At 42.6% G+C, this 12,642-nt stretch overlaps 1 long non-coding RNA gene across 1 annotated transcript; it reads left to right on the top strand.

Moving 5' to 3' along the window:
- The first annotated feature begins 1,292 nt into the window (after nt 1–1,292).
- LOC133385809 (uncharacterized) lies at nt 1,293–11,731 on the top strand. The gene is made up of 4 exons (XR_009762968.1): nt 1,293–1,417; nt 2,590–2,692; nt 3,491–3,587; nt 11,186–11,731. It is a non-coding gene; the product is annotated as an uncharacterized LOC133385809 (long non-coding RNA).
- Nucleotides 11,732–12,642: the final 911 nt, after the last annotated feature.

The following is a 12,642-nucleotide window of genomic DNA, read 5'->3' as shown; positions in this document are numbered from 1 at the left end:
AGGGTTAGTATTAATCTCATTGCAGAAACAGTGGTTGGCACTGAAAGGGGAAAATGAGCGATAGAGCAGGATAGAGAAGGAAGGGAAATGTAAATCTGAGGGGGAAGAAGGGTAATCACAAGCTTCCCCTTGGACTCTTTTTTCCACAGAAATGTTACATCTGCAAGCACCTCTATGAGTGCACTAAATAATTTAATAATATAAAATCACACCATAATTTAGTATGAGATGCTGGGGGCTTCATATCATCAGAAGAGGAATTATTAAAGGAAACAAAAGGATATATATCAGTAATAAGCAGTGGTGGCTGGTGGCTCCATATCCACTCTGGGCTTTAGTCCGAACTTTCAAGGAGCTGTCCAAGGTGCTGATTCCACTGTTCCATTGACATGGAGCCACAAGCCACCACTTGGGAGGGAGCTTAGTTTTGGCTTTCCTGACTACAGAGTGAACAGCTATGAAACTGTATGAAAAAGATTTGACCAGAGGTCTTGTCAGAGCAGAAAAAAACGATAATGTGTGTACCATCTACTATGACAGTGGTGCAATAATGAGGGGATCAGATGGCCTGTCCCATGTCCTCAAAGACTGTGTGAGGAGGTGCAGAGCTTTGCAGACTAGCCACTCCCCCAACAGCTCACCCCCCCCTTCTGAGCATTCAGCATGTGTTTGAAGTGGCTGTATATGCATACCAATGGTTATACATACTCTAGTGCTCTTCTTGAAGTGGGGGGATCCTGATTGAGTCAGGATTCTTCTAGTGGGGAGAAGCTCTACGCATACACATAGAGCTCTTCTCATGCATGCAAAATATGCAAATGGATGTGGCCACTGAGTATTCCAACACTGGTGGTGAACTGGAGCCAGCTGATGTGGCCCTGCAGCTCCCTCACACATCCTTCGAAACCCCCTTACACTGAATCCAAATTTCTGTGAAATAGCAAGCTGTGTCATTGTCACGCCTTCCTCAGAGGACTCAACAGATGAAGGGGAATGGGAAACCCAGGAGAAGGGACGAGTCAAAGGGCAGCTCAAGATGCTTCACCCACCAGACTCAGGGGAAAGGACCAACAGAAAGGCAGCTCAAGACCCTTTGCCCTCAGACAAGGAACAGGACCCTGTCACATTCAGAGAGTGACCAGAAAGCTACTCCAACCCCAGCAGAGAGGAGACACCGTTGAAACAATGGAGGCAGTCGGCCTGTTTAAGAACCACCAGCTCTTGAAAAAGGGAAGGCTGATTGTGAACACCTGGCCTCAGACGATGAGCTTAACAGGCTGAGTGGCTTGGGGCTCTTGCTGGAAACTCTTTGTAGCCAACCTGGCTTGTGATCCTGTGTCTTCAACCATGCCCTGCCTAATTAGATCTCCGGTACCTTGACTTTGGACTCGTCTGTTCTCTCGGCTCTTCCTACCTGGTATTTACGCTCACTGTAGTTGCGGGCCTCTTTGCCTCAACTCAAGCCTGACAGATTTATGGCCTGGCTGCTGGCTGTTATCTGCTAATTATGTTACTGCAGCCATAAACTATTTCACTTGGTCAGCAGAGACTGACAGTTATAGTGAGTCAGACCATTGCTCCATCTAGCTCAGTATTGTCTACACTGACTGGCAGTGGCTCTCCAGGTTTTCAGACAAGGAGTCTCTTCCCAGCTATATCTGCAAATGCCAGGGATTGAACCTTGGACCTTCTGCATGCAAAGCAGATGCTCTCCCACTGAGCTACAGTCCTTCCCCAAAAGCTATTCTAAAAAAAAAAAGCTTTTATCAGCATACCACCCAAATGTGCAAGCATTCATGTTGCAAAACAAATGTTCTGCAGTGCTGTTCTCGTGCTCTGGCTTGGCTCCTTGTGGATTTATGAACAAACACAGATGCAGGATAAAGGCTTTAGTGGCAACAATTCAACATCCCAATTTTTATAGTGAATTAGGAAGTAATTCACATTGGTACTGTGCACCTCCTCCTCCTTCACAGCAGTGATTCCATGTATTGTGTGGCTGACTGACAATGAAGGGCTTATATTTCAGGCTGCTGTTACTATTGTGGAATAATCTTGTTAAATACAAATCTTCCTCACTGGAGAGGCAGGCACACTCTGTACATGCTCATGCCATTTATTTCTGAGGGTCATAATTCTTAATCATACCCCCCTACTCAAGTTAAACCATTTAGGCTGTGTCACACTTTGATTGGGGAGAAAATTGCCTGCACATTTACCTTCCCTGTAAGCCAACTGGCAAGAACCTTGCCTTTACACTTTAAAAAAAACAAAAACAGCCTACCAGAAGATCTGAAGGCCTAATTCAAAATTCCTTCTCTCTGCCCCAGGGTCATTGTACTGGGTATGTTACTCTGGTACACTTTCAGTCAAAGTAGTAGCCAACTAGCCATGGCTTACACCAGAACAAAACAATAGTCCACTAGCACTTTAAAACTAACAATTTTTTTATTGCATAAGCTCCATGGATTGCCAAGAATGATGCATCTGAGGAAGCGCACTAGCCCAAGTCAGTTTATGCCATTATAAATGTGTTAGTCTTGAAGGTGCTATTACTGTTTTTTGTTTGTTTTGCTAAAATTGCATTAGGATCTACTTTACAGGATTGTTGTGAGGACGAAAAGGCTATAAAACACATTGGCAAACTTAAAATGCTATCACAAAAAGTAGGACGGTGCAGAGGATGGTTCAGGTGAGTACTTCGCGTGCAGAACCTACAGTATATGTAGCATGGGATCATGGATTGCACCCTGTCTGCATACCCCACCCAGCAGACAGCCATATACTGGATTTGCTGGGAATGTACATGTAAAATCCAGTGTTGGTTGGCATGAATATACATTTGGGTCTCAGATTATTTTTTCTTTGATTTTTAGGTTGGCTTTCTCATTGTTACAAACTGCCTCCCCAACCCTCCCTAATTTAAAATTGGGGGCAAGCAGCCCGGAGAGAAAGTTTTTATTTTGATTATTCCTTATTTATCAGTATTGAGTTTATATCTATTCCACCCCATGTTATCCTCACAACAACCCTGTGAAGTAAGTTAGGATGAGAGGCAGTGACTGGCCCAAGGTCACACAGTTAATTTCATGGTTAAGTGATTATTTTAACCTTGATCTCCCAGGTCCTAGATGATTTAATGTCCATCCACCTTATTCCACAATCTGGACCAAAAAGAAGTGTAGATATGAATAAGCTGAAGGAAGGGAATAATGTTTTCCCATAGATCTGGAAATGTATTGGGTGCCTTGTTAACAGCCTTGTGTGCTATTGTTAAGACTAACCAATTCAGGCTCTACATAGTTATCAGGGAGCAATCCCAATGGAATTCAGAAGGGCTTATTTTTGAGTAATGTGCAGTTATTGTGGCATGAACATATGTGAGAAATTATGAACAAAAATAAGACACTTAGGTGCTAAGTTTTAATAAAACTGTTATGTTATATTAAACATTACAGTTTTCAACAGTGTCCACTTTTTTTTTGCAAAGGAGATGGATATGGAGAAAAACAGTACAGGTGGAGACCACATAACTTTTCTCCCAACAGAGAAGCAACAGTGTCAGTAGAGCCTCACTCTGAACCAAAGTAAGACACTTTTCTTTTTAGTTATATGCTATTTGTAAACCTGTAATGCTTAAATATCCACCTTATCTTTGCTATCTTTGCAAAGGAGGAGAATGGGGAGAAAACCATAACAACTTGGTCATGTGCATTATTAAAGAATTGTTGCTAGAGATCATGTGAAATCCAGCCATCCTTCCTTTAAATGCCCTATCTGAGCCTGGATGGGGCCTGAAACAGCTTGTCAGAGCTGTTTAGAAGCATGAGTCAGCATAGACCTCAATAAAGGGCTGTGAACTCTCTCACAACAGGTCAAACACTCCTTCCTTATTAGAACATTTGCATGAGGCTAGCAGGAGGTGACTCATTTCTGAAGCATCCTTTGAAGTAGACAGGGGATGACCTGAGGAACAGTACACAACAGCAAATACCTTATCAGCAATGTTGTATCTACACAAATTGAGATCATGAGACTGTATAGTAAGCAACTACAGAGTATTCTTTGATGTTATTGGCCACTTACAATACTAGAAATGATTTATGACAGTCATTTCTCTGCCTATAAAGAGAGAGAGGCACACACAAGGAACACAGAGAGAACAGACATTAATCATCACACATCAATGGTACAGACTCTGCAGAAGCCTATGGAGGGGCTGCAGAACTGACCTATAGGAGGCCCCCTTCTCTACAATATAAGGGAGGGGGGCTTTCTCATAGCTGAGACTGGTAAAGTATTTTCTGCTGTGAAGGGTCATATCTGTAAATAGAATTGAATTGAATTGAAACTTTATTTTTACCCCGCCCTTTTTCCAAACTGGAACTCAGGGCGGCTTACAAATAGAACTACATGTAGTTAAAAACATAGAAAACATACAATTATAATACAATTAAACTATGCACAACCTTAAAACCGTAAAAGGCACTTAAAAATCTAAAAACAATTTAAAATAATACAAATAATAATATAAAACAATAAAACAAGTCTTGTAAAGCCCAATCCTAAGCACCTTCTATCCCAAAAGCCTGTCAGAATAAAAAAGTCTTTACTTGCCGACAGAAGGATGGCAAGGAGGGGGCCATTCGTGCCTCCCTAGGAAGGGAGTTCCAGAACCTAGGAGCAGCCACTGAAAAGGCCCTATCTCTCGTCCCCACCAATCGCACTTGCGAGGGTGTTGGGACTGAGAGAAGGAATAAAGGCACATTAATTACAACAGCTGGTGTCAAACTTTATTGCTTATCTGACCTCAAGATAAAATAACATCTGCCCCCCTGGCAAATGCAAAGGGGGTGACAAACACCATACGCCCTGTGAGCTCATTGGCCATGCCCCCTGTGACCTCCTAGCACAGAGGTTTTTAACCTGTTAGGCCTATTGATAAGAAACAAGCTTCAGGGGGTCAGTGAACCAGGTGCAAAACAAATTGGTTTCCAATGCAATAAAATTTTATTTATTTATATATGAGGGTCTATAGCTTTCATCAGATTCTCAAAGGGTCTGTAACCCAAACAAAGGTTAAGAACCACTATCCTAGCAGGTCCAGCGGGCACCAGCCATCACTGGGTGCAGCCACTGCACTGTCCTCTGAGCTGTGGTGGCGGTATTGCTCACTGAGACTAGGAGGAGGCAGTGAAGTGGTGAGGGCAGGGGAAGCACTGGGTTTGCAACAGAAGCAGGTGCAGATGGGCATGCATTTATGCTTGCCTGTGCCAGCCTGTGCTTCATCCACCCTTACCTCTATCCTGCCATGCCCCTTCTGGTCCCAGTGAGCGGTAGCGCTGGCACAACCAGGGAGACAGTGCAGTTGTGGTGCCCCACCTGATGTGCTGTGACTGGACATAAGGCTCCCATCTGGAAGCTCCTTAACAGCACAATCATATCCATGTTTACTCAGAAATAAGTCCTATTTAATTCAATGTGGCTTACTTCTGCGGGGTTAGAATTGCAGGCTTGGTCTCCATCTTTTTAAGTGATATGCACATTTTAAGTGATATTGCTTTTCTTTTTTAATGGTAAGATTAAAATATTGCTATCTCATTTCTCTTGCAGTTCCATAGATGCCTATTGATGAGAAACAAACTAATAACATTTGTCCAAAAATGAAACCACAATCAAAAACAGAAATAATACTTAGCTAATTAAACCCCATTACCAAATTATGAACCATTGATACCACACTTCATAAATTCTTGTTGTAGCTGGGGGGCTCTGCACATTAAAATTTGCAAATAGTCTTTAAACTTCATCTTAAAATATAAAACAAGATGCCTGCTGTTTGATTGCAGCATTACTGCCTTGAAGAGCTCAAGCATGTATTGCATCTGTGAGGATACTGGGGGGTTTTCCCATTAACGTAAGAATGTGTTTCATATAAATAGTGTTCCCTTCTACTTCAGTTTTCTCTGCTGCCCTGGGGCTCCTACTGGGAGGAAGGGTGGGATATAAATATAAATATAAATAAAATCATCATCATCATCATCATCATCATCTATTAAGAACAACCAATTGTAATAATAAAAGTAAAAGCTATGCTGTACTTATCTGAATTCAGTAGAGGCACCCAAAGAATCAGACTGGTCTTGTTTTATTGGATAACTTTTCTGCTCATAGTTACCCACCTTCGGGTAATCTCTCATTTGCATTATTTGTGGGGCTGGCTTTGAAAATGGTCTTCAGACCATCCAAAATAGGGCAACAAGACTGCTAACAGGGACCGGCTGGTACTTTCATATTATCAGTGCTTTGCCATCTGCACATGCTTCCAGTCAGTTTCTGGGAACCAAAGCATTGGAATTAACCTTTAAAGCCCTAAGCAGGGTGGGGTCAGGTTACCTAAAGGAGCATCTCCTCCCACAGAAATCTACCTGGGCCTTGACATCATCTTCTGAGGCACTTCTCCAAGTACCTTAGCCAAATGAGACCAAGGGAGTGGCTACAAGACAGAGGTCCTTTTCATTGCTGGTACCCAGTTTATGGAAAGCCCCCTCATAGAAGAGAGTTGGGGAGCCTGTGGCCCTCTAGATGTTGTCAGACTCCAACACCCATCACCCCCAACCAGGATGGCCAATGGCCAAGGATAATGGGAGTTGTAGTTCAGCAACATCGGGAGGGCCACAGGTTTCCCATCCCTGCCATAAAGACTCTCCTGGCACCTATGCTATGGTCTTTTGGGCAGCTTGAAACCCTGGAGAGCTTCTGCCAGTCAGTGTAGACAGTACTGAGCTAGATGGACCACTGGTCTGACTCAGTATGAGGTAGCATCCTACTTTTTTATTATTTCCCAGGCTTTTCTTTTTTAAATAGTTTTAGTTCTTATTAGATCTATTGTACTAAAATGATGTCATTCTCTGCTGGTTTTATTCCATTGCTGGTTTCATTCTGTTTTAGATTTTATTTTCATGTTGTATGTTTGCATTTTATGGTTTTAATTTGTCCCCTAAGCCACCCTGAGAACTTTTGTCATTGAACACTATATAAATATACTGAAAATATAGAAATACAATTGGTGGCGCAGAACTGGCAATGGGTCCAACAGGGTTCTTATTCTCAATTTGCACAGAGCATCCAATGTGGTTAGAGGCAGCATGGAAGAACCTGGAACCCTTCTTCATAGTTAGGGCTGAAATCCTGTATACATTTACTTGGAAGTAAGACCCATTGAACAAAAGGATTGCACCGTGGCTGGCTCATCTTGAATACTGCATCCAGGTCTGGTCTCCGCACTTCAAGAAGGATGCAGACAAACTGGAACATGTTCAGAGGAGGGCAACAAGGATGATCAGGGGACTGGAAACAAAGCCCTATGAGGAGAGGCTGAAAGAACTGGACATATTTAGCCTGCAGAAGAGAAGACTGAGGGGAGATATGATAGCACTCTTCAAGTACATGAAAGCCTGTCACACAGAGGAGGGCCGAGATCTGTTCTCGATCATCCCAGAGTGCAGGACACAGAATAATGGGCTCAAGTTGCAGGAAGCCAGATTTCGACTGGACATCAGGAAAAACTTCCTAACTGTTAGAGCCATACAACAATGGAACCAATTACCTAGAGAGGTAGTGGGCTCTCCGACACTGGAGGCATTCAAGAGGCAGCTGGACAGCCATCTGTTGGGAATGCTTTGATTTGGATTCCTGCATTGAGCAGGGGGTTGGACTTGATGGCCTTATAGGCCCCTTCCAACTCTACTATTCTATGATTCTATGTTACCAATATGCAGAGTGAGGCAGTCACCTAAGGCAGCAAAGGCTGGAGGGCAGAGCTATAGCCCTTCACCATTCAGAGGTTGGATGGCCATCTATTGAGGATGCTGTACAGTGCACTTCCTAACTGGAAAGGCATTGTACTAGATGGTCTTTGAAATCCCTTCCAGCTCCGTGATTCTATTTCCTCTTAGACACCTAAGGCAGCAAAGGCTGGAGGGTAGAGCTATAGCCCTTCACCATTCAGAGGTTGGATGGCCATCTATTGAGGATGCTGTACAGTGCACTTCCTAACTGGAAAGGCATTGTACTAGATGGTCTTTGAAATCCCTTCCAGCTCCGTGATTCTATTTCCTCTTAGACACCTAAGGCAGCAAAGGCTGGAGGGCAGAGCTATAGCCCTTCACCATTCAGAGGTTGGATGGCCATCTATTGAGGATGCTGTACAGTGCACTTCCTAACTGGAAAGGCATTGTACTAGATGGTCTTTGAAATCCCTTCCAGCTCCGTGATTCTATTTCCTCTTAGACACCTAAGGCAGCAAAGGCTGGAGGGCAGAGCTATAGCCCTTCACCATTCAGAGGTTGGATGGCCATCTATTGAGGATGCTGTACAGTGCACTTCCTAACTGGAAAGGCATTGTACTAGATGGTCTTTGAAATCCCTTCCAGCACTGTGATTCTATTTCCTCTTAGACACCTAAGCTAGCCTGCTCTATGCAGTGCAGGGTTATCCTGTCACCAGCGCCGAAGAAGGATTAAGCTGCCAGTTTTGTTGGATTCTATATGTGGAACAGGATGGCATCACCTTGTCCTTGCCTTGGTCTCAGGCTGCAAGATGTCTTTGGTCACCCCTTGATTGCACAGTAGGACTGCAATCCCAAACACACTAACAGAGCAATCGAAACTGCCTGCTGCCACTGCTGCTGCCACAGTCCAGCCACTCATAGCAAGCACAAGGTGGACAGCGATCAAGCCTGGATTGGGCCTCCGCTGAATCCAAATGCCACCACCACTGAACACAGAGTGACTTACCTCTTGAGTAAATATGCATAGGATTGCACTGCAAGGCTTACTGAGGGTGCCTCCCAAATCTTGCCACGACCATTGTCTGGACAGCCATGAACAGTGTCTTCAAGGGAATTAGAAAGGAGTGTTCTGCACTGACGCTCATAAATCAAATAATAAATAAATAAATAACATACATCCCAGTCTCTTTTATCTTCCTCTTTCAATTATTTCTCTCTACCATCTGGTCTCAATTTCTTTGAGGTTAGGGAGATAACACACTTTACTGTAACAAAGCAGCAATAATTCCACAGTTATCAGCAGAAACCCAATGGCATGTGTGCCAGAATAAATCACTCATGTTTTGCACTGTGGATGATTTGCAGTGCAATAGTCAATCCAATATCATTTATGAGGTCAGAGAACAGCAAAATAGCAGTTTATTCCACTTTCCTACCTAATACCCATGTCTAGTATTGACTCATTTCCTGCAAATGGCTTTGGCAAATGCCTTCAGAAAATGTTCAGGCAGGGATGTCATAAATGCTGCAAATGCTTTTTGGTTGCTAAGATGTTCCTTAACAGAATATCTGGTCTCCTTGGCAATGTACCCTCAGTAAACAACATTACTAAACTATCAAGAGAACGTTACCTTTGTGGATACTTAATGTGGGGGGGGGGACTCAGAACTAAAATAAGCCGTCTCCAGAAAAGAGATCTCAAGATAACAAAACTTGTTTGTTTTAAGCAATATATTATTTTCAAAACTATGCCTTTCCTCCAAAATTGTTTTGGAGTAGAATTTACTATTGAAACCTAATTGACTCCCATTACTCCTCAGTTTTCTCTCTCAGATTGCTTGGGATAATCTACCACTGTGAACTCTGTCCAGCATAATTAGGAGCTTGGAGTTTATGCGCTTTATATCATCAAGCACTACACAGCCACTTACAGTTCATACTTTGTAATATTACGCTTTGTCTTAAAAACAAAAACAATGAGCTGAAGATAAGGCATCTTTGGAAAAAAATGCTCAGATGGCCTTGAAGGTATTTTCCTCCCTTGTTCCTTGTTATTAGGGTTGTCTCATTATGTTTCTTTTTGCAACTGTCAAGCACCTCCAATTTTCAGCTATTTTCACTTACATTTACTGCAAATGCATGGTTTCAGTGCTCTTGCTTTTCTTGGCCATCCCAACCCTCAGATTCATTTGCGTATGTAGCCATTTAATCTCTATGGACACAGCTCACATAATTCTACAAAAGGTGTCAGAATCCTACATGTGATGTGATGTTGTTATGGGGTTTTTTGTTTGTTTGGTTTAAATTGCATGAATCATCTCCACAGCCAGTTGCAATAAAAGGCAACATGATGGGCAAATGAGGCTGAGGACTGACTGTGAGGGCAAAGAAGATGAAAATGGCATCAGGGAAAAGCAGCAGCCATAGTAATGAAAAAGTGCCTCTGTGCGTGTAGGAAGACAAGGAGCAGCTATATACCATTGGTCCATCTAACTCAATCCTGACAATCCTGACTGGCAGCAGCTCTCCAGGATTTCAGGCAATGGATATTCCCAATCCTACCTGAAGATGCCAGGGATTAAATCTGGGACCTTCCACATACAAATCTGATGCTCTCCCACTGAGGTGTGGCCCTTCCTCAACATTAATGTTGTAATGGATTATGTGGAATGGATAGTTCCACAATTTTGTTAGGCTGCAATACCTATTACATGCCCTGTTTTATTAAACGCCCAGTACAATATTTAGCCCAGCCTTTCCCAACCTTTGGGTCCCCAGATGTTGCTGGACTACAACTCCCGTTAGCCCTAGCCAGCATGGTCAATGGTCAAGAATTATGGGAACTGTAGTTCAGTAACATCTGGGGACCCAAAGGTTGAGAACAGCTGATCTAGCCTCCTCTAGATATATGGCTTCTGGAGCAATTTCCATCAAGGAAACATAACAATACTTTATCCAACTGAACAATTCCGGAGGCAACTGGCACAGGAACTTTATTGAAGCTAAGCAGGGCCAAGCCTGATCAGTGTCCAGATGCGAAACCTCAAGAGAAACCTATGTATGCCATCTTGGGCTGCCCAGAGGAAAAGCACGACATAACTATCAGTCAGTGAATCAATCAATCAATCAATCAAGTAGCCTCCAAATGCTTGAATTTTTTTCCCCTGTGAGCAGCGTGAGCTTATTCTGGATAGAAACATGACTCCTCCAACTCATGTGGATGATATGTATGCATGAGAACCTCTAGGTGTTTTCCAGCAAAAGGTAAGCATTTTTAAACTGAACTGATTTCAGTGAGAGAGTTAAGTGTGTGCTTAATTTTCTACATTTAAGATGGAAGAAATTTAAATGTGAATAACTTTTTGTTGGACTCACCCTGCCTTTCATTTTTAGGTACACCTGAAAACGACTCAAGGAATCGAGATATCAAACCCATTATGTAGAATGAGGCAGTAGGCTGTGGTGGCAAGACAGCATTGTCTCCTTTCCTGATGTGTTACTTTACTACATACTTGTTATAACATGGTGGAGCATTTAATAATATGGCTTCCTCCACACAGAATTCTGTCACGTCAGACTATCGCCTGTGTTGTCTGAGCCAGGCCTGATTCCTGGAACATGTAGCATAATAACAAGGACAGTGTTTCTGAGGAAATCACACACGGTGCCCTTTCTTCTCTGCTGAGCAAATAGAAAGCATTTTATACAACTGGGATTGGGACTGGGGTGTGCAAGAAATTATCGCCTTACATGAGGCAACTGAATCCCTGAAAAGGTTTTCAGCCTCTAAACATTTTGTGCCATTGAGTTATTCTGAGGCTCTTTGGGGGCTTTCCCCCACTTAGGTTTGTTTTTTCTTCAGATGTTTCTACTTGTGCAGAGCCTTGGAAGTTACCACAGGTCTGCCAATACCTCTGTCTTGTGTGTGGGTGATGCAGTTGGGGCTACATAATGTTTTGTAGATGGTTTTATTGTTTTATTGCTTATTGTTTGCCATTCTGACCTCCTCTGGGAGGAAGGGTGGGATATAAATGTAATAAATAAATAAACAAACAAATGTATAAATGTAATAAATAAACAAACCAACTTAAATATGGGAAGACTCAAATTGGCATTCGTATGCAGATTAATGAGTGTGTGCTTTTTTCAGTATATTCCAGGTTGCTACAAGTTGGTCTGGCTCCTAAGGAGTTTTAGAACAGCATTCACTCAGGATTTGTTGTTGTTGTTTGTCTGATTTTTAAATATTTATTTTAAAAGAAGATCCTGTTAAAAACGCAGTTCCCGGCTCAGATTAATTGTGAAGAATCCCATCAATGCCAAACGCAAGCAGCCTGGCTGTTTTATGAACATACCCATTTGTAGGGGAAATAGCAGATGTTGAATGCGCTCTGCCATGGCATGAATCTCACTCAATAATGTGCCTTTTCCTGTGAATGAATTATCAAGAAAATCTGTATGCTACCAATCCAGTATAATTTGTGGAGTTGTTCACTCCACACATAATTTGATAAGGCTGATGAAGCTGCACCATATGTTACCTGCGCTGACACAGAAAGCAATTTCTGCAATAGAAAAATCACGCATTTCTACCTTCTGTAGGGTGACATGCATGTAGTCTATGCATGCATTTCTCAAACCCAATTTATACATAATAATGAGCCTTGGGTTGAGCATGTATGCCCCATCAGGTTTAAATACATTTACCATATGCACTAGCCCATATATGTGTAGTGCAAGTAGGTCAGCCATTGGCAGCTTAGACAGGCAAACTACCGCTGTGCTAATGCTATAAGTGTATGGACCAATGCTAGTTGTAAATATGTTTGAATATGACAGAACATGTACTC

Source organism: Rhineura floridana, chromosome 5, assembly GCF_030035675.1.
Source record: "Rhineura floridana isolate rRhiFlo1 chromosome 5, rRhiFlo1.hap2, whole genome shotgun sequence".
Lineage (NCBI taxonomy): Eukaryota > Metazoa > Chordata > Lepidosauria > Squamata > Rhineuridae > Rhineura > Rhineura floridana.
The sequence above is the reverse complement of the archived record's forward strand: the minus strand, read 5'-3'. Positions and strand labels throughout refer to the sequence as shown.